The 21,192-nt window shown below is 41.0% G+C and overlaps 1 long non-coding RNA gene across 1 annotated transcript in view; it reads right to left on the reverse strand.

The window, feature by feature from the left end:
• LOC139179639 (uncharacterized) overlaps nucleotides 1-14,060 on the reverse strand; it is a 51,126-nt gene extending 37,066 nt beyond the window's left edge. Inside the window, exon 1 of the long non-coding RNA XR_011563954.1 lies at nucleotides 3-14,060. This is a non-coding gene — a long non-coding RNA (uncharacterized lncRNA). The remainder of the gene's footprint in view (nucleotides 1-2) is intronic.
• Nucleotides 14,061-21,192: the final 7,132 nt, after the last annotated feature.

Raw genomic sequence — 21,192 nt, forward strand, 5'->3', positions numbered from 1 at the left:
ACCTCCATTGGGTCAGTGATGTTTTCCTACCCTCTGGTCCTCTGTCGTCCCCCTCTCCTCCTGCCTTTAATCTTTCCCAGCATCAGTCTTTTCTAATGAGTCGGCTCTTCACATCTGGTGGCCCAAGTATGGAGTTTCAGCTTCAGCATCAGTCCTTCCAATGAATAATCAGGACTGACTTCCTTTAGGATTGACTGGTTTGATCTCCTTGCAGTTCAAGGGACTCTCAAGAGTCTTCTCCGACACCACAGTTCAAAAGCATCCATTCTTCATCACTCAGCCTTCTTTATGGTTCAACTCTCGCATCCATACATGACTCCTGGAAAAACTACAGCATTACATTTATTGTGCACTTTATTTCTAATGTGATGCCACTGCTGATCTGATGAGAGGTACCAATGGGTCTGTGGCCCAGAGGTTGGGGACCCCTGTTAGAAAATATCATAGTGATGTTAAAAATAATAAGCATGAGGGGTAAATCATTAGATATACAATAATTAAATTACAAAGCATAAAGTTACCATGTTTGTACATTAACAAGGACAGGAAGCACATTTGCAAGGATTGAGGTCAGCTCAATTATTGTCATGGATGCCCAAAAGAAGAGAACAGGCTCAGATTGAAGAACAGTGATTTAGAATTAATATAAAAGAACATTAGGATTATAAAGCGCTGAAGAAATCTATAAAAGAAAACATTCAAACCTTTTCCTCTAGAGATTAAAAAGATAATTACATTGGTTTCTCATCTATTTCCCTGATTATAACAGTCAAAGATAATTTATATTTGGCTTTGATAGGTGTTCTTGCCTTGGGGGTTTCCCCTTTCTAATTGTGTTTATTTAGTCTAATAGAAAACGAATTTGCATTCCTTGAATTTCTACCAGTTGAAGGTGGGTAGATGACTGAGAAGAATGCTTAACAGCTGGGGGAAATCCCCTTGGAATTTAAAAGGTGCTGGGAATAATCCAAAAAGTAGATAATCCATGGAAGAATTAACTCTACATGAATTTGGTAATCGCCCAGTATCCTTCTCTTTTTTAAAAAAATTTCTAAATTGAAGCATTGTTATTTTACAATCTTTTAGGTATCTAGCATATTGATTTATATATGTATACACACACACACACACACACACATTCTGTTTTAGATTCTTTTCCACTGTAGGTTATAATAAGATATTGGATATAGTTCCTTGTGCTATACAGCAGGTTCCTGGGTTGTTGTTTTTTTTTTTTTTCAAATCTATTATATATATATATACATATATATATATATATATATATATATATATATATATATAGTAGTATATATATCTGTCCCACATCACTTGCTTCAGCTCTTCAAGAAAAAAGAGCCATACCATCACAGCCAGGGATCTAATGTGTGAGGTAGGGGAGCAGCTAAGACCGTTTTCTTATCCTAGTACCATGTGTGATACCTCATTTTACAGTTAGTTCCTTTTTAATATTAATATCATATAATTACTATACGACATTGTGCTACATTATTTTATGCTATACTATCTTATATGCCCATCACTGGTGACTCAGTGGAAAAGAATACATCTGCCAAGCAGGAGACAGGGGGTCAATCCCTGGGTCAGGAAGATCCCTTGAAGAAGGAAATGGCAACTGGCTCCAGTATTCTTGCTTGGGAAATCACATGGACAGAGGAGCCTGGTGGGTTTACAGTCCACGGGGTCGCAAAAGATTCAGACATGACTTAGTTACTAAACAGCAACAATACTATCTTATATCATATCATAATTATATTTTATAGTTACTTTTAATACCTTTCGAGATTTCTTGACAATAAGATTGTGAAAATCCCATTTTCAGAGTAGTTGTTACAAGGATTCTTGCTGCACTTTCAAGATGTGAGGACCATTGCTAGGGCATCAGCGCCACTCATCGCACACCAAATGGCAAGGAAAGGAAAGTTCTCAGGCAGTGAGGTCAAGATGAAGGAAGAGGCTGTTATTTTTTTTTTTTTTTTTTTTTGCTTTTTGGTTATATTATCCTGGGCTTCACTGGTGGCTCAGCTGGTAAAGAATCTGTCTGCAATGCAGGAGACCTGGGTTTGATCCCTGGGTTGGGAAGATCCCCTGGAGAAGGAAATGGCAACCCACTCCAATATTCTTGCTTGGAAAATCCCATGGACAGAGAAACTTGGCAGGCTATAGTTCATGGGGTTGCAAAAGAGTCAGTCACGACTGAGCATGCACACATGGCTAAATATAAAATACTTTTTGGATTGTCTATCATTGAATAGGTTTCACATTACATCTTGCCCTTTACTATCCAGATTGTTTTTAAAAGTGACTTTACTTCTAATATGAGATTGAGCTTTAAAGCCAATACTTGACTCATACAATGAAAATCCCAAGTAATGCTAAGTTTAAAAATCAGTATCCTTGGGCTTCCCTGGTGGCTCAGTGGTAAAGAATCTACCTGCCAACGCAGGTAACATGGGTTTGATCCCTGATCTGGGAAGATCCTACATGCAGCGGAGCAACTAAGCCCGTGTGCCACAACTACTGAGCCTGTGTTGATCCCATGCACCACAACTTAAACGAGAAGGCTCTAGAGCCCAGTCTCTGCAACAAGAGACGCCCTGGCAATGAGAAGCTTGCACACCACAATTATAGAAAAGCCTGTGCAGCGAGGAAGACTCAGCACAGCCATAAATAAAGGAAAATTAAAAACAACAACAACAAAAAACCTGTATGCTTACTTACTTCTCTCCTTTCTTTTTTTTATTGAAAATGCATTCCTTATGCTATCAATCTGTTATGTTGTTCATAAAACACACAGACAAATAAAGCCTAAACCTAAACTGGAGAGAGAAAACTGAATAAAAATAAACTGGAAATATCCCCTTCAAACTTAATTCCTGTGGCTTTCATGGAGCTGTAAAGGTTACCATATAATCTAGTGGATTTATGGAATAAGTTTGTTGTTGGGCAAAAGAGAAAAACCAGTGAGTACCATTTATTCATTTAGAAAATATTTATTAAATGCCTGATAGCATCAAGCAATGTACAACAAGGAGCATGGTAAAACCATGCCTGACCCTATAGTTTGGCTGATTGGAGTAGAGAGATAATTAGTGATCTTTGCAAATATCAGTGACCTTTGAAATATAGGCTTCTATTAGTTATGGTAAAAGAAAAGAATTAACAAGATCTTTTTAAAAGTTTGAAGACCTTGAATTTTATCCAGGGTGATATTAAAAATGTTTAACAACTGGCAATGCTATCAACCAATCAAAATCAGCAGAGGCTGCTCAGCCATACCAATGAATTCTGCCTGAATATTAGCCCTGGTTATATTAATTTAGGGATTTACATTCATAGTAAGTAGAATGAAAATGCAAAGATAGTCATTTTAAATATGTCCCTTTTTATCTATTTGCTTTTTTTATAAGTCTCTTTTTTAAGTTATTGGTAACAAAGTTAGTTTAAAAACACAAATACAATATGAGAAAAACTTAGCTAGATTTTAAATTTCGGGTATTTCTCATTTTGCCATTTTTAGTGAATTTATTTTATAAAATTTTATTATTATTTTGAATAGATATTACCTTCACATGATTAAAAACATTCACATGATTAAAAATTCAAAAGACACAAAAGGCTCTCCAGGTAAGAGTCTCTTCCACCCTTTAGACAGTTTTCCTGTCTGAAGGAAATCAATATTGCCCCTTTTCTTGTAAAAGTAAAAGTAAAGTGAAGTCGATCAGTCATGTCCAACTCTTTGCGACCCCACAATTGTAACCTGCCAGGCTCCTCTGTCCATGGGGTTTTCCAGGCAAGAATACTGGAATGGGTTGCCATTTCTTTCTCCAGAGGATATGTAAAGTCTTCCAGAAACATTGTGTACATGACTTTTTTTTCCTTCTTTAGGTTAGTAAATATCTTTAGACTGGAGCTTGTAGACCAGCACAGAAAAGAAGTGGTGACTAAATCAGACAAACAAGAACAGTAAGATACAGAGCTTTATGATGGATTGAATGTTTATGTCACCCCTAATTCCGAAATTGAAACCCTAACCCTGTGGTAATGACCCAGGGAGGTAGGTGGGGCCTTTGAGAGGATTAGGTCATGAGGGAGAGCATTCGCATATGGGATTGCGAGCATCCATGCTCAATCGCTCAGTTGTGTCTGACTCTTTGCCACCCCATGGATTGTAGCCCACCAGGCTTCTCTGTTGATGGGATTTCCCAGGCAAGAATACTGGAGTGGGTTGCCACTTCCTATTCCAGGGGATCTTCCTGACCCAGACAGCAAACCAGAGTTTCCTGATTGGCAGGCGGATTCTTTACCACTGAGCCACCAGGGAAGCCCTCATGAATGGGTTTAGTGTCCTTTATTAAAGAGACTACAGAGTGACCTTTAGCCCTTTTGTCATATGAAGACACATGGAGAGTCTCTGAGCCAGAAAGCAGGTTCCCAGCAGACACCGAGTCTGCTAGCACCTTGATCTTGGACTTTCCGGCCTCTAGAACTATGAGAAATAAGTTTTCTGCTGTTTATAAGCCCCCGCTCCCACCAGTGTTCTGTTATAGCACCTGGAATGGACTAAGACATATGGGAAAATGAATCTCAGTAACTCACAGGGTAGGATATTCTGTCTACTGCTATATTCTGGGGCAAAGATGCTCCGTTAAAAGGAAAGAAGGCTTTGACTGTATGCTTTAAAGATGGACTATTTCAAGTTCATTATATACATCTAGAGTTAAAGAAATCATAGCATAATTTTTTAAAAGGGATCCTGATTTGTTTTTTAAAATTAAGGTGCAATTCATACACCACACCACCCAGCATTTTCATATATTCACAAGGCTGTAAAGCCAGCACTACTGTCTAATTTCAGAACCTTTTCATTACCCCCCAAAATGAAGTCCATACCCATTACAGTCAGTCACTCCTCCCCTGCTCCCTGGCCCCTAGAAACCACTCATCTATTTTCTGTCTGTATGGATTTGTCTATTTTGAATATTTCATATAAATGGAATCATATGCTAGATGGCTTCGGTGTCTGGTTTCTTTCACTCAGCATACTATGTTCAAAGTTTATGTTGTAGCATATATCAGTACTTCATTCTTTTTTCTTGCCTGTGCCTTTTAAAATTTAACCATTTTTAAGTGTACAGTTCAGTGACATGATGCCCACTCACACTGTTGTGCAACATCCCCACATCCGTCTGCAGAACTGTTTTTAAAACTCAAGCTGAAACTCTACCGGTTAAGTAACATCCCTATTTCTTCGTAACCTGTATTTTACTTTCTTTCTCTGTGAATTTGCCTATTCTAAGAACTTCATAAAAGTGGAGTCAAACAATATTGGTCCTTTTGTGTCTGGTTTATTTCACGTAGCACAATATCTTCAAAGTTCACTCATGAGTAGCTTGAAACAGAACTGCCTTTCATTTTCAGGCTGAACACTGTTCCATTGTTTGGCTAGACCCCATTTTGTTTATCCATTTCTCACCAAATGGATGTTTGGGTGTTTACATTTTTGACAATTATGAATAATGCCACTGTGAACATTAGTGTACACATTTTTGTATGACCATGTTTCCAGTTCTCTTGGGTGGAAGAGACTCTCAGTGAGAACTATAGAGGAATTTGATGAGTAATACACATTAGCCAGAGATGGATAAAGTCCCCTCATACAAACATTTGAGTTTCGAACTTTCAAAGATGCGAATGTGTGTTTGCATGTCCAATCACATTAGTTCATGCATCTGGCGTGCACGGTCATGTGTGTCCATCCACTACAGGTGGCTGTGCTTTTGTGTACTTTACAGTACAGTAGAGCAGTTTTTTAATTTCAAGCCCAGGATGTCTGGAAGCAAGCTTACAAACAGCGGAGTGTAGCCAGTTGTGTTAGTTGGGTACCGAGGCTGACTGTGTTGGATTTACGATCAAATTGGACCTATGAATTCGCTTTTGGAACAGAACTCATTCATACAGAGTAGACTTACTGTACTTTGATCATGGACAATGGTCATTGAGACCGTGTTTCCTTTGAGGAAGTGTGAAAGTAACTTAGATATGGATATATAGATTTATATACATTCCTTTGTTAATGTTCTTTTTCATTATGGTTTATTCCAGGATACTAGATATAGTTCCCTGTGCTATACAGTAGGACCTTGTTGCTTAGCCATTCTAAATGTAATAGCTTGCATCTACCAACCCCAAACTCCCGGTCTGTCCTGCTCCCTCCTCTCCTCCCACTTGGCAACCACAGGTCTGATCTCTACGTCTGTGAGTCTGTTTCTGTTTTGAGGGCAGGTTCATTGGTGCCACAGTTTAGATTCCACATATAAGTGATATTCATATGGTGTTTGTCTTTCTCTTTCTGACTTAGAATCAAGTATACTTTAAATAGTTACCCATTTTCCAAGCAGAGCTCTTCTTGCTTCAAATACTTACAATTAAAAAAAAAAAAGATGGAATGATTTCATATTTTGTGGTTCAAAATACCCATTAAAAAGACATCATTAGGACTTCCCTGATGGTCCAGTGGTTAAATATCTGCCTGCCAATGCAGGGGACATTGGCTCAATCCTTTGTGCCAAGAGATTCCACATGCCTAGGTGCAACTGAGCACAAGCGCTACAAGAACTGAAGCCTGCATGCCCTAGAGCCCTGCTCCCCAACAAGAGAAGCCACCATAATGAGAAGCCTGCTCACTGCAGCCAGAGAGTGGCCCCTGCTTGCCAAAACTAAAGAAAGCCCATGCACAGCAATGAAAACCCAGCACAGTCAAAAATAAAATAAATGAATTTTAAAAAGACATTATTAAAGGATCAATCACTAAATATTGCCAGTCTTTTCCATTTTATCAACTGAGTATAAAGAGACAGATTTTGTACCTGAAAGGGTAACTTTATTTATAACTTGGGCAAACTTTCCTTTTTCTCAGTTTCTCCATGTGAGACAATTCATCTTAGAGAATAAATAATTTTTTAAAGGCAAGAAATAAGAAAAGAATGGAACTATAAAGTGAAATCATTTTTGGAATATGAAAGGCGATGACAAAACTGACAAAGGAAAAATAGGAAAACGGACAACCTCCCTCCAAATATTTCAGCATGACTAGTATTAGAACTTGTGAAATTTATGAGTGAGTAGCTCTGTTTTTTTTTTTATTTCATGAGTTCACATACCAGTGGGTGTACATTACATATATGTTTGCATATGTGTGCCTCTGGGCTTATAGCTCAGTGTTTATCTGTATAGGTTTGTTGTTATATACCATCGAGGACAGAAACTATGTCTTATTCACCTTGACTTCTCCACTGCAGAGTGCTGTATGTGGCATATTACAAGTGCTCAAGCTTGCTGGAAGGAATGAATATGCTTGTGACAATGAATATCCTTTGGATGTATGGCTACCATGTGAGTGTATTTACATATTAGTGGAGAGGTGTTTTCCTGAGCTTCAGTCACTTGTGTATCTATCTGAATGGGTGAGGAAGGGACAACTCGAGTGAGGAGGTTTGGCAGAGGAGGGCAAGCTGGAGCCAGGAAGCAAGAGACAGCAGGTAACAGGCGTGACTGTCTCTCTGGCGCCCACCCCGCGCTCTGTGGGCTTTCAAAAGTTCCCTTCCTCCTGGCACTTTCTAAATTCTCTTGCACTATTCCTATTTAGAAACTAGCTCAGGGCTATTTCTTCCCTTTTGTGGAGGAGGATGAGGAGCTGGTTTCATGCTTCCAACAGATCTGTTTTCCTTTCTTTTTTTAGACTCTCAAATTCTGCTTTCAAAGGGCAGGCAAAATGGAGACTGAAATAATTGATTCAACAACAACCTCAAGGCCGTAAAATGCCATCTTTGCTACTAACCAGGGAATATCATATATCACAGGTAGACACTTTTTATACTTTAGAGAAGAAGAAAAAGAATACCATTTTCTCCTCCCTCCTAATTAACTGCCCCTTGGGCTACTAGGACCCTCAAATAACAGTGACAGATGATCTCAGAATTTCTAGATAATAGAAATAGTAGAGAGGATTTCCTGGGTGGTCCAGTGGTTAAGACTCTGTGTTTCTGCTGCAGAAAGCAAGGGTTCAATCCCTGGTTGGGCAATTAAGGTCCCACAGGCCAATGAAGTGGTCAAAACAAGCAAACAAAGAAAAGGAAAATAGAAGAGAGCCTATAAAATAAAATTTAAAAACCTATAGAATTTTTCAGAAGACTGAAAAATCAGGATTCAGGGCTTTCATGGTGGTCCAGGGGTTAAGAATCTGCCTGCCAATGCAGGACATACAGGTTCCATTTCTGGTCGGGGAGATTCCACATGCCTCGGGGCAGCTAAGCCAGTGATCCACAACTATTGATCCTGCACGGCCTAGAGTCCACGTACTGCAGCTAGAGAGTAGCCTCCACTCGCTGCAACTAGAGAAAGCCCTCGTGCACCAATGAAGACTCAGTGCAGCCAAGAAAAAATAAAGAATAACAAAAAAAAAGAGAAAAATCAGGATTCACACATTTCCTGAACCTTTCGCTTGTGTCTAACAAAGTCCTATCAAGCATCTAATTCCCCTCCTCAGTCTCGGGCACCAGCAATTTTCTGGCACACACTGGTCTCACTCTTCTCAACTCCTCCTCCACTTGCAGCCCATGCTCCACCTGGACTTTCTAGGATTCGCTATTGCCCGCCAGATGATTCTGTTCATTTTCCCTTTCCAGGTAGATTACACTTACTTTCCCTTATGTGATCCACAGGTTCCAGGGGAAGCTCTCAACAAAACACCTGCTGACTGAACAACAACAAGAGATTCAGATGTTATAGAATTTTAGGGCTAAAAGGAATCTTAGGATCTTTTGGTTTTAGAGACGATAAGCAGAGGCTCAAAGGGTTATCTTTATAGATTATAAAGAAAAATCATTGGTTCCAGACTGTATGTTCAGCTGAATAATATACTTGGTTCCTCACTAAAAAGCCATGTGGTGCAAGCGTGCTTCAGATCAGATCAGATCAGTCACTCAGTCATGTCTGACTCTTTGTGACCCCATGAATTGCAGCACGCCAGGCCTCCCTGTCCATCACCAACTCCCGGAGTTCACTGAGACTCACATCCATCGAGTCAGTGATGCCATTCAGCCATCTCATCCTCTGTCGTCCCCTTCTCCTCTTGCCCCCAATCCCTCCCAGCATCAGAGTCCTTTCCAATGAGTCAATTCTTCGCATGAGGTGGCCAAAGTATTGGAGTTTCAACTTTAGCATCATTCCTTCCAAAGAAATCCCAGGGCTGATCTCCTTCAGAATGGACTGGTTGGATCTCCTTGCAGTCCAAGAGACTCTCAAGAGCCTTCTCCAACACCACAGTTCAAAAGCATGAATTCTTTGGCGCTCAGCCTTTTTCACAGTCCAACTCTCACATCCATACATTAGCACAGGAAAAACCATAGCCTTGACTAGATGAACCTTTGTTGGCAAAGTAATGTCTCTGCTTTTGAATATGCTATCTAGGTTGGTCATAACTTTCCTTCCAAGGAGTAAGCGTCTTTTAAATTCATGGCTGCAGTCATCATCTGCAGTGATTTTGGAGCCCAGATAAATAAAGTCTGACACTGTTTCCACTGTTTCCCCATCTATTTCCCATGAAGTGATGGGACCGGATGCCATGATCTTCGTTTTCTGAATGCTGAGCTTTAAGCCAACTTTTTCACTCTCCTCTTTCACTTTCGTCAAGAGGCTTTTTAGTTCCTCTTCACTTTCTGCCATAAGGGTGGTGTCATCTGCATATCTGAGGTTATTGATATTTCTCCTGGCAATCTTGATTCCAGCTTGTGTTTCTTCCAGTCCAGCATTTCTCATGATGTATTCTGCACATAAGTTAAATAAACAGGGTGACAATATACAGCCTTGATGAACTCCTTTTCCTATTTGGAACCAGTCTGTTGTTCCATGTCCAATTCTAACTGTTGCTTCCTGGCCTTCATACAAATTTCTCAAGAGGCAGATCAGATGGTCTGGTATTTCCATCTCTTGTGCTTAGTCATGTCCAAGTCTTGGAGACCCCATGGACTGTAGCCTGCCAGGCTCCTCTGTCCATGGGATTTCCCAGGCAAGAATATTGGACTGGGTTGCCATTTCCCACTCTCGGGGAATCTCCCTGACCCAGGGATCAAACCCACATCTCTTGCATGTCCTGCATTGACAGGCAGATTCTTTATCACTAACACCTAGGAAACCCTGCTAGAACCATGGTCTTTCTATTCTGACCCCCAACCTTGATCTTCCTTATTCAGACCTCAAGCCCTACATTCTCAATGAATTGCTGCCCATGGTTTGACCTGACAGTGGGAAAAAATAACAATTAGGTCCCAGGATGACAACCTCCTTTCAAAAGGAGGTTGGGAGGACCATCGTGGTGTCCAATGACAACAGAAGGCATCAGAAAGAAAGGGGCACCAACTTGAAGGGGTGTGGAGAGTCAGCAAGAAAGTGGCAGGGGGACTTCCCTGGTGGTCTAGTGGCTAAGACTCCAAACTCCCTATGTAGGGGCCCGAGTTCCATCTCTGGTCAGGGAACTAGATTCCACTTGCTGCAACTAAAAAGATTCCACACGCCGCATCTAGAGATCCTGCATGCCATCATGAAGACCCAGTGCAGTCAAACAAATAAATAAAATAAATATTTAAATAAATAAATAATAAATAAAGTCAGTCATTGATAATAAAATCAAATAAAGAGGGTAGGAGATAGGGTCTTTAGAGGGCCAATGACCAAGTCTAAGCAGAGTCCAAGCAAATCCAGCTCTTCACCAAAAGGCGACTAGAGTCAGGTGGGAACTGATAGGCATGAGGGGCAGAAAGAGAAACACTAGACAAACTCAGATCTGGTTCTGACTCTACCCTTGACAAGGAGTATAATTTGGAACAAATTATTTAACTGTCAGGCCCTCAGGCAGACTCAGAATCTTACAGTCTCTGGTTGGGAGCAAGTCTTCATTCCAAGGCTTTGCAATCAGATTTTTGATCTTAAAAAGCTGGAAGAGGGTTGGAAGGATAAATTGGGAGTTTGGGATTAACATATACAAACTGTTATATATAAAATAAATAACCAACAAGGACCTACTTAGAGTACATACACTACTCAATATTGTGTAATCACCCATAAGGGAAAGAATCTGGAAAAGAATAGATATGTATAATTGAATCCCTTTGCTGTACACTTGAAACTAACACAACATTGTAAATCAGCCATACTTCAAATAAAATTAAAAAAGAGCCCGGAAATAGTATCACTTCAAGTGGAAAACATTAGAGAGAATCATCTTTCCTTGCAGAATGTTGCAGTTGGTTTACATCACAGTTTACTCACATCACAGTTTATTCAGAGCCTGCTGTTAAGTCAAAATCCCATGGTTGTTATTTTAGTCTGTTGACACTGTGGTTGCATATTTCACCATGTGACATCATTACCATGGAGGCATCAGACATTTTGGGGCTCCTAAATTATGACCGATGGATGGTGGTTAGGTGCTTTTTCTCAGAACACCCTTTTAACTACATGTGTACTGTACTACATGTGTGAACCATATTAAAAAAAAAAGAAATGTTCATCACTTTCAATTAAAACACTAGATGGAAAAAAAAAAAAAAACCTACACTAGACAGCAAAGAAATACATACTTATAAAACATTCCTCCTCTCAACGTTTTCACAAGTCCTGAATTATCTTGTAATCTGAGGATGCTATAATTTTGGCATCTACATTTGAATTAAATCTCTCTGCTTAAAGCCTCTTGTGAAGTTAAACTCCTATGAGGTTTATTTTAGACTGAAACAGTTTCATATTTTTCATTTTACTACAGAATAGAAAAAAGGCAAAATTAAAACAAAAACCAGGGACTTCCCTAGTGGTACAGTGTTTAAGACTCCACGCTTGCAATGCAGGGTGCCTGGGTTCTATCCCTGGCCAGCAAACTAAAATCCCATATGCTGTGCAGTGTGGCCAAAACAAAAAAAGAGGACCTCAAAATTACGCTGATCACTGGCAAATGCCCTGTTGTAGAAGTGTAGAAAAGCCCTTGAAGGTATCGTATGGACACGGTGTGCCCAGCTGTAAATTTAGGTATCTATTTTTAACCCCTTTCACAGTGTCAGAATGTTAGACCTGGAAGGGGCCTTTGAGGTCATCTGATCCAAGCCACTCAATTTCCAAAGGCAGGTAGTAAAGATCAGAGGCATAAGAGACTCACTGAAGTCAAGCAGGAGATTATTTAGTATAGCTGATCTGGAACCTGTGTTTTTCAAGTCTCAGCATTACTGTTCTTTGCTCGCTTTTACTTATATCTGTTTTTAAAATTATTAAATATCATTGCACTGTATACAGTAAAAAACAAAAACTCTCTCTTCCAACAGACTTCCCTCCCACTCTTCCATGTTGTCCAACATTTTAGGGGAAACCACTATTGATAGTTGGGCTTCTCTGGTGGCTCAACCAGTAAAGAACCCACCTGCCAATGCAGGAGACATAAAGAGACGTGGGTTTAATCCCTGGGATGGGAAGATTCCCTGGAGGAGGGCATGGCAACCCACTCTAATATTCTTGCCTGGAAAATTCCACGGACAGAGGAGCCTGGAGGCCTAGAGTCTGTGGAGTTGCAAAGAGTCAGACAAGACTGAGCACATGTGCACACACTATTATCAGTTTGCTGTATACATATGCAAATTCCATGTGTGTGTCTAAGTACTGATACATTCATTCACATACATATGGGTATATACACGGGCCAAGATTTTTTAAATTTGTATTATATTTAATTTTTATTGAATTATAATTGACATACAATATGATGTTAGTTTCAGGTGTACAACATAGTGATTTGACAGTTTTTTTTTTATTTTAATTGTTTTTTTTATTGAAGGATTTTGCTTGACAGAATTTTGTTGTTTTCTATCAAACCTCAACATGAATCAGCCATAGGTATGCATATATCCCGTCCCTTTTGAACCTCCCTCCCTCTGTCTCGGAGAAGGCGATGGCACCCCACTCCAGTACTCTTGCCTGGAGAATCCCATGGACGGAGGAGCCTGGTAGGCTGCAGTCCATGGGGTCGCGAAGAGTCGAACACGACTGAGCAACTTCACTTTCACGCATTGGAGAAGGAAATGGCAACCCACTCCAGTGTTCTTGCCTGGAGAATCCCAGGGACAGGGGAGCCTGTTGGGCTGCCGTCTACGGGGTTGCACAGAGTCGGACACGACTGAAGTGACTTGGCAGCCCCTCTCTCTCCCCACCCCACCCCTCTAGGTTGATACAGTGCCCCTGTGTGAGTTTCCTGAGCCATGCAGCAAATTCCCATTGCCTATCTATTTTACCTATGGCAGGCTAAGATTTTTGAAAATAGTTTTACTCCAAACTAGAACCTAACTAAACCAAACTAAAAATGGCAGGGGGGTGATAAAATGGGATAAAATGATAAAATGTTCTGAACAACAAAATAAATATCATTTCTAACAGAAATTGTTATTTCTCTTATCATTGCTCATCTAGAAATAATCATGAAATTTTTAAACATTTTTATTTATTTGACTGCACTGGGTCTTAGTGGTGCCATGTGGGTTCTTTAGCTGCAGCATGCAAACTCTTGCGGCATGTGGGATCTAGTTTCCTGAACACAGATGGAACCCAGCCCCCTGCATTGGGAGCACAGACTCTGAGCCACTGGGCCACCAGGGAATTCCCTAGAAATTCTCATAAAATTTGACAAAAGCTATTCAGGCTTCCCAGGTGGAGCCAGTGTTAAAGAACTCACCTGCTGGGACTTCCTGGTGGTCCAGGGGCTAAGACTCCATGCTCCCAATGCAGGGGGCCTGGGTTTGATTTCTGGTCAGGGAACTAGATCCCACATGCTTCAACTAAGGGTTCACATGCTTCAACAAAATTGCAACCAAATAAATTAAAAAAAGAAAACTCACTTGCTAATGCAGGTGATATAAAGGACACTGGGTTCGATCCGTGGGTCATGAAGATCCCTTGGAGGAGGTCATGGCAACCTACTCCAGTACTCTTGCCTGAGAATCCCACAGACAGAGGAGCCTGGCCAGCTATAGTCCATGGGGTCTCCAAGAGTTGGACATGACTCAGTGACTAACACACATGAAGGGGTCCTCAGTGCTATGCACGGTGGGTAGGGTGGAATTTATTCTTTGGAGCAGTCTGTTATCGCTTTTGCTTCATAGGATTAGTTTGGTATTTTAGAAAGATCATTCTGGGACCAGAATAGAGGATGGATTAGAGACAGTGAAACCAGCTGAGGGGTTACTGCAATGTGCCAGGCAAAGGGGGGTGAGTGTGTGAACTGAGAATGTGGAGCTGGATGTGCACAAGTCAAAGGAGAAAAGGGGTCTGGATGAAGAGACCTCGGAGGAAGACTCACAGAACCTGAAAACCAGTTGGATATGGAGGTGAAGGGGAGCTGGTAGACACTCCTCCTTCTCATCTCCTAAATCTTTAAAAAATGTTTATTAATTTATTTGGCTGTGCTGGGTCTTAGTTGCAGCACACAAGGTCTTTAGTTGCAGTATGTGGGACTGAATTTCCTGGCCAGTGATAGAACCTGGGCCCCAGCCCTGGGAGCAAAGAGTCTTAGCCACTGGACCACCAGGGAAGTCCCTAAGATCTTTCTTTCTAAGCAGGAACTTTGTCTCTCTTGCCAACTCTGGCCATGTAACTGGGGCTCAATTGAAGTTTTCTTTATTTTTGTTCTAAATGTATTTCAGTTTTTTTCAATTAAAATTTTTGAAGAAATCCTTCATTTTTTTTTGTATCCCCTATACAATCCTAAGCAATTCCTTTTCATGTTTTGATTACCAAAATTTTAATGCTTTTTTTTCCTTCAAAGTATGATTTCAACTAAGACAATAGTTCTTATTACTCACCCGGTCATTCAAAAGCTGATGGTTTAGGGGTGTCCAGGTACTCATCTTTGTCTGCATTTTGGGACCATTTGTGTTTTTTGGAGGTGCAAATGCCATCATGAAATAACTGGATATTCTTCTGTAAGAAAAACTATGATTCATTTCTTCTGAAGATATAGTTTTTCTTACAGAAGAATATCCAGTTATTCTAAACTAAACTAAACTATAGTTTGTTTAAACTAACTAAACTAAACTAAACTCACTAAAAATGGTAACACCATATAATCTTTTTCAGTACACTGGGACAGGGACTAGGGGGAGAGTGACATTTACTGGGAGTATTTTATATGTCAGGCACTTAACAGGTTTGCTCAATTAAACCCATAACAATATGGTAAGGTGGTGGGTTTTAGCTTATTTTACAGATGAAGAAAATGAGGCTCACTTTGCTTTGCCCCGAGTTATACAGACAGTAGGTGGTGAAACAGAGAATCAGACCCAGGTCTGTTTAACTCTGTTTGATTTTCATTGGACCAAGCGGAAAAAATCAGAATCACTCTTAGCTAAGAACATACCATATTGGTCAGAAAGAAGTATTTATAAAATCACTGTGCAATCTGATCTACTCCATTTTGTCCCTTGTGACCTCCTTCTTCCTCTGCTAACTTTCTGACATCTAGCTAACAAGGGCTCTAGCTTGCTACCATATTTAAGAAGTAGAATAGTACAATGGACAAGGCCAAGAATTTATATATGGACAGATTTGGGTTTATTGAGAAAAATACACTGGGGAAAATATACAGTACACCCAGTACTGTATATGTCTGCCTTCATTTTTGTGGCCTCACAGCATGTGGGATCTCAGTTCTCCCACCGGAGATGAACTCACATCCCTTGTATTGGAAATGTTGAGTCTTAACCATGACTGCTGTTGTTCAGTCACTAAGTTGTGTCCAACTCTTTGCAACCCCATGGACTGAAGTACACCAGGCTTCCCTGTCCTTCACTATCTCCAAGTTTGCTCAGACTCATGTCCATTGAGTTGGTGATGCCATCCAACCATCTCATCCTCTCTTGCCTCCCTTCTCCTCCTGCCTTCAATCTTTCCCAGCATCAGGGTCTTTTCCAAGGAGTCGGCTCTTTGCATCAGGTGGCCAAAGTTTTGGAGCTTCAGCTGCAGCATCAGTCCTCCCAATGAATATTCAGGGTTGATTTCCTTTAGGATTGACTCATTTGATCTCCTTGCTGTCCAAGGGAGTCTCAAAGGTCTTCTCCAGTACCACAATTAAAAAGCATCGATTCTTCAACGCTCAACCTTCTTTATGATCCAATTCTAACCATTGGACAGCCAGGGAAGTCCCTGTGTATGTCTTCATTGGATTAAAGCACTCTAATTTCCATGAGGGATTACTTTTCCCTCAGTGTTTAGGGTCTGCTGGGTTGGTTAATCAAGGTGGCCTCCCCTTGCCCAGTCATAAGACTAAGCTAGGCCAGGTAACTGATGCTGGCTTATCCTTGCTTTACAGCCAAGGTGATCATTCAAAGTACCATAGATGCTCTGAGTAGACTGTTAAGCTGTTCTTAGACTCTTCTTGGAGGGGCTTCCTTGGTGGTGCTAGTGGTAAAGAATCTGCCTGCCAATTCTGGAGACATAGGAGATGCAGGTTTGATCCCTGGGCCAGGAAGATCCACTGGAGGAGGCCATGGCAGCCCACTCCAGTATTCTTGCCTGGAGAATCCCTTGGACAGAGGACCCTGGTGGGCTATGGTCCCCAGGGTCACAAAGAATCAGACACAACTGAAGCAACTTAGCATGCATGCATGTCCTTTCTTATCCATTTTGTGAGCCACCTGATAGCCTTCAATAAATTTCACCTACATTAGCTAGAAGACCCTTCTTGTAGGGGAATCCCTGGTGGCTCAGATGGTAAGGAATCTGCCTGCAGTGCGGGAGACCTGGATTCGATCCCTGGGTTGGGAAGAGTCCTTGGAGGAGGGCATGGTAACCCACTCCAGCATTCTTGGCTGGAGAATCCCCATGGACGGAGGAGCCATGGAAACAACTGAGCGACTAAGCACACAGCACACACACATTAGCTAGAATCTATTTCTGTTGTTTGCAACCAAAACTTTTTACATGACACAGTTTGGATCCTGGCTCTAAAACTTACTAGCTTTGAAACTTTTTGCAAGTAGTCACTCAGTCATGTCCGACTAACCCTATGGACTGCAGCATGCCAGGCTTCCCTGTCCTTTCCCATCTCCCGGAGGTTACTCAAACTCATGTCCATTGAGTCAGTTATGCCATCTAACCACCTCGTCCTCTGGCATCCCCTTCTCCTCCTGCCTTCAATCTTTCCCAGCATCAGGGTCTTTTCTAATGTGTGGGCTCTTCGCATCGAGTGGCCAAAGAACTGGAGCTTCAGCTTCAGCATCAGTCCTTCCAATGAATATTCAGAACTGATCTCCTTTAGGATTGACTTGGACAGGTACACACTGCTATACTTAAAATGGATAACCAACAGGGACCCATGATATAGCACAAGGAACTGTGCTCAATGGCAGCCTGGCTGGGGGAGAATGGATACATGTATATGTATGGGTGAGACCCTTCATTGTTCATGTGAAACTACCACAACACTGTTAATTGGTTATACTCCAACACAAAATAAAGTGTTAAAAAAAAAATAGCATCACCACAGACTTTCTTAGAACTTCCTGTTATTTCCAGAGTTCTTCAAAGCCTGTCCTTGAAGGGGGCACAACAAAATATTTTAAGGTAAAAAATATTTAAAGCAGATGGATGGCATTTTCAGTATATAGCTTCAGTGTTTCTGTTTGTTTGTGCCTTCTTCCTCTCTGAAGGTATGTTTCAGATCCAAAGCAGCGGTGCTGAGTTGGAGCCTGCACAGGATTTGCCTGCCTGACCCAGGGCTCCAAAAATTATAGCAACAAATATAAGACAATTTTTAAAAAATATTTATTTTTATTTATTTATCTGGCTGAGCCAGGTCTTTGTTAGGGCATGTGGGATGTAGTTCCCTGACCAGGGATAGAACCCAGGTCCCCTGGACCACCAGGGAATTCACCCAGACAATATTTTGATCCACATGCCACAACTAAGACCTGGCACAGCCAAATAAATAAAAACAAATTTTTTTTTAAATTAACCGTTAGTTTTGGACTTACAGAGGATTCCCCCAAATGCTAGATCTGAAATTTTGTGACTCTCACTTGACATGTAATATTCCCTCTCAGGTTTAAATTAGAGCTGCAGAGAAAGCCAATAGTTTTAAAACCTCAGGGTTTTAAACCATAGATAATGTCTTCCTGCAGTTGCCTGCTGATACCACTCCACTGGAATAAGGGGAAATAAAGGAGGTTCAGATGAGCCCTCACATTCTTAGCTCCTAACAGCTAAGTTGCAAAGATGTAAGAAATGATTTCATTACAGTATTATTAATTGGCTGCTATAAAAATACACACGAGCAGGCAAATATATAAAGCATGGTCACTGAGTCTAGATCTGCTCAGTTAAAAATCACATATTTCCTTTTTTATTGCTATTTATTCATGTTTGACATTTCTTCTATTTAAATTGATTGAAGTTGTGTGTGTGTGTGTGTGTGTGTGTGTGTGTGTGTGTTTTAATTTTTATTTATCTGTTTAGGCTAAGCCACTCGGCTTGCAGAATCTTAGTCCCCAACCAGGGATTGACCCTGGCCCTCGGCAATGAACATACAGAATCCTAACCTCTGGACTGCCAGGGAATTCCTTAAACCAATTGTTTTCAATCTTTTATTTTATTTTTTTCAGGGCTATAAAACTCTTTGAGGGTATGATGAAAACTATGAATCTTCTCCCTAGAAAAATTCATATTAACATTGCTGCTGCTGCTGCTAAGTGACTTCAGTCGTGTCCGACTCTGTGTGATCCCACAGACGGCAGCCACCAGGCTCCCCCGTCCCTGGGATTCTCCAGGCAAGAACACTGGAATGGGTTGCCATTTCCTTCTCCAATGCATGAAAATGAAAAGTGAAAGGGAAGTCGCTCAGTCGTGTCCGACTCTTAGTGACCCCATGGACTGAAGCCTACCAAGCTCCTCCATCCATGGGATTTTCCAGGCAAAGTACTGGAGTGGGGTGCCATTGCCTTCTCCGCATATTAACATTATATTTTGCTTATACCAGGTTAAAAACTTCTGTTGTAAGCTCAGAAACTCTCTTTTCCCAGTTTAAGTAGAAAACAATCTGACTGATTCTAAGCCCAATTTCTGATTAAGACAAAGCAGCTTTTCCAGGTCCTCCCTAAGGTTTTGCATGTTTTTTTGTTTGTTTGTTTTTGTTTTTTCCTTCCTGGTTCTTCAGAGCTACAAATCATTTGAATTAGGCTCTTTTTTTCAAATCAATTTGAATAAAGTTTGGTTTTCAGGAGATGGGCCTGGCTGAGCAAAAGAGCCCTCTTGGTAATAGTCTTCCTGAAGCAGGCAAATGGAGGTATCCTGCCCTGGTTTTTGTCATTATCCTTTTACAGTTTTTTCCTCTGTCCACTCTAGAAGATGGGCAGTGTGCATATCTGCATGTCCACACTGGATCACAGTATAGACCACTCAGACGCTTTCATACAACATACAAAAAAATTACAAGACAAAGCAAGTTGCCTTCCCTCCTTCTACATACAAACCTTGCTGTTGTTTTTTCATGACCTCTTTCCCCCTTAATGGCTGTCCTTGCATGTTCCCCTTTAATTTTTCTTTGGATAAAGGGGAAGAAAAAGGGCTTCTGGCCCTTACCCCCAGTGTGTGCTTCTAGTGTCATGCTTAAAGGCAAGGATAGGTCCTCTGGTAAAGTTCCAGTGGTAACACACCTCCAATCCCATCTTCAAAGCCATTCTTCACACTGTCACCATTGCACAACTTCACTAAAGACTTATTAGGTCTGTATTACAGGTATAAAGACAAGTCTTGACTATAATGGAGATTACAGTCTACTACAAGAGGGTTTTTTTAACAAAAAAATGTATATATTTAAGGTGATGTTTTAGTATATGTACACATTGTGGGATGCTTACCACAATCAAACTATGTAACATATCCATCACCTCCCATAGTCACCGTGTGTGTGTGCATGTGTGCGTGTGTGTGCATGTGTGTGCTTCTGTGTGTGTGATTACCCTTGAGATCTACTCTTCTAGCAAATTTCAAGTATATAATATATTATTATTAACAATAGTCACCATGATCCCTGGGCAGGAAGATCCCCTGAAGAAGTAAATGGCAACCCACTCCAGTATTCTTGCCTGGAGAATCCCATGGACAGAGGAACCTGGTGGGCTACAGTCCATGGGGTTGCAAAAGTGGGACACAACTTAGCGACTAAACTACCACCACCATCACCACATAGTCACCATGCTGTACTTAAGGTCTCTAGAACTTATTCCTTTTATAACTGAAGGTTTGTACCCTTTGATCAATATCTCCACACTTCCCTCCTCCCCAACTTTGGCTAACCACTACTCTATTCAGGGAAGTATTTTTTAAAAGGTCTGTTAGTCATTTTTCAGCTCAAAAACCTTCAGAGACTCGATAATGGCTACAGAATCCTTAGCATGCTAGTCTAGGTACACCATGAATTTACCTTTTTGGTTCATCCTCCTTCCTCTCCCTTCATGCACTATCTGTACAGACACACTGAACTTCAGATCAGAGAATGTGGTACAAAACTGGTGCTTCTCTGCTAATGTGGTTTTCTGAATGTGCTCACCTGAATCCTAAACTCAGTAGTGCACAGTAGGTGCTCAATAAAACCTTGTCTCAATCAGTGGAATGAATGAACACAACAGTGGAGGTGAGTGGTTTAAGGATTAAAGCTAGTGGCAAAGAAGGTACAACTCAACATTAGGAACCGAGCACTGGGGTTAGACTCAGGATAATCGGGTTTTTATTTGGTGTTTACAGAGCAGAACACGGTTGAGTTTCTCCACTAACACACAGCTCACCCATTGTACGCTGCAGTATCATCAGAGAAGGAAATAGAGATTACCAGGAAATGATCAGGAAATAGGGTACGGATGTGAGAGTTGGACTGTGAAGAAGGCTGAGCACCGAAGAATTGATGCTTTTGAACTGTGGTGTTGGAGAAGACTCTTGAGAGTCCCTTGGACTGCAAGGAGATCCAACCAGTCCATTCTGAAGGAGATCAGCCCTGGGATTTCTTTGGAAGGAATGATGCTAAAGCTGAAAGTCCAGTACCTTGGCCACCTCATGTGAAGAGTTGACTCATTGGAAAGGACTCTGATGCTG

The sequence above is a fragment of the Bos indicus genome, chromosome 25, assembly GCF_029378745.1.
Source record: "Bos indicus isolate NIAB-ARS_2022 breed Sahiwal x Tharparkar chromosome 25, NIAB-ARS_B.indTharparkar_mat_pri_1.0, whole genome shotgun sequence".
In the NCBI taxonomy this organism is placed as follows: domain Eukaryota; kingdom Metazoa; phylum Chordata; class Mammalia; order Artiodactyla; family Bovidae; genus Bos; species Bos indicus.